Below are 2,072 nucleotides of genomic sequence, written 5' to 3'. Positions count from 1 at the left end.
TCCAGTCATTTCTTTTGACCTTCCTATCAATACTGTAATACTTAGTATCCTCTACCTTGTAATTTTCATAACTTCCTCAAAAACAGTCAACGATCAATATCTGGCTTTGTCTCCTTTTTTTATAGTATCCCAATTATCAATTGATATCCATGCTTTTCTCCTTATAACTGCATGTCCCAAAACCACTACCAACTGACTGATATGTGTTCTTAGTATCACACCATTCTTTGTTAATTATCTGCTTTGCTGTTAAAGTCTCGAAGACTGCAAATCAATTCCTACATTTAATTGCAAAAGTTTCTCTGTGCTCATTTTCTAGAAACTTTGTTGTATTAAACCTAGGTATTCTATCAACATTTCCTTCTGGTGCTTTCAATTTTAATTTCAATGAGGCAATCAATAGCTGGTGATCACTACCAATATCTCTACCTGTATATCTTTTTACATTTTTCCAAGTCCTCCTTCTTTATGTAGTCTATTTGATTTTTTTATTGTCACATGATGAAGTCCATGTATAATTGTGGGTGTCCTTGTGCTGGTAAAGAGTACCTCCAATATCAAGATTGTTTGTTGAACAAAAACTTATAAAATGTGCTCCATTTTCATTTTCAATTTCACCAACACCCTCAACACCCGTCACATTCTCTATACCTTGATTATTCCTTCCAACTTTGGCATTGATTCGCCAATCACTATAAACCTCATATCGTCCTGATTTTACATAATATTTGCAAGTAATGATCTCTTATTTACAGCTCTCCACTCAGTTAATGCCTTTTCTGCTCCTGGAGTCGTCATCATTCTTATTCTTTCTCAAAACTCCATCAATTCTTCTATATATATATATATATATATATATATATATATATATATATATATATATTATATATATATATATATATATATATATGTATATGTATATATATATATATATATATATATATATGTATGTATATATATATATATATATATATATATATATATATATATATATATGTATATATATATATATATATATATATATATATATATATATATATATATATATATATATATATATATATATATATGTATGTATTATATATATATATATATATATATATATATATATATATATATATATATATATATATGTATATATATATATATATATATATATATATATATATATATATATATATATATATATATACATATATATATATATATATATGTCATGCCTTGATTTAAGATTTTCTTACCAATCCCCTTACAACGCGTTTCACTTAGGGCCAAGATATCCAAACTATATTCCATAAATTTATTCTCCGGTTGTAGTAATTTTCCAATCTGAGGCATGCTTTTCACATTCCAATTACTAATTTCAAATTATTTTCAATATTTATAAACCCTGAGATTCTTCGCACCCCGCTACTCCCGGGACTGTGTTCCATTCTATCATTTTCTCTTTCCATAAACTGATTAAATTCATAGAGAATTCAATGGCTATCTAAGAGAAGGAAGTGACTCCTACTGGTCCATACTGATTCCAGTAACACCATCCACCAGGCATCGAGATTAGAAGCCGAAGAGATAACTTCTCTCTCGCCTTAAACTCAATCCGTCACCCTGCTGCCAGTGACTTCATAGAGGTTTAGGGGGACATTTCTCCACACGCATAGTTGTCGTTACTGCATCAGTTTGCTCATCCTCTTATGTAACGATGGCAAACATAGATTGCTAAGATAAACAGCCTTTCATGTAAACTTGCTGCTAGCATAGACATATATCGCCTAGTAAATTAAGAACCGTGCCTTGAATGCTTAATAAATGACAGTTGAGAAAATTGAATTTAAATTTCATATTGGTTGTTAAGCTGTGAATTTATTACATTAGAAATAAACGACATCTCTGAAATAGAAGCAAATTAACCAATTCTTTTATTTCAACGTTCGGCACTGTGAGAATCACCTTCAATGAAATGTTTTCAATAATTTCACATTCTTATCAAATTACAAGTGTTTTTAAGCGACGTCTGGAATATTTTTTTTCTACGCTAAGCTATATCTGATAAGTATATTATAAGCAAGTCA

This window comes from Palaemon carinicauda, chromosome 10, assembly GCF_036898095.1.
Source record: "Palaemon carinicauda isolate YSFRI2023 chromosome 10, ASM3689809v2, whole genome shotgun sequence".
Classification (NCBI taxonomy): domain Eukaryota; kingdom Metazoa; phylum Arthropoda; class Malacostraca; order Decapoda; family Palaemonidae; genus Palaemon; species Palaemon carinicauda.
Note: the sequence above shows the minus strand (reverse complement) of the source record.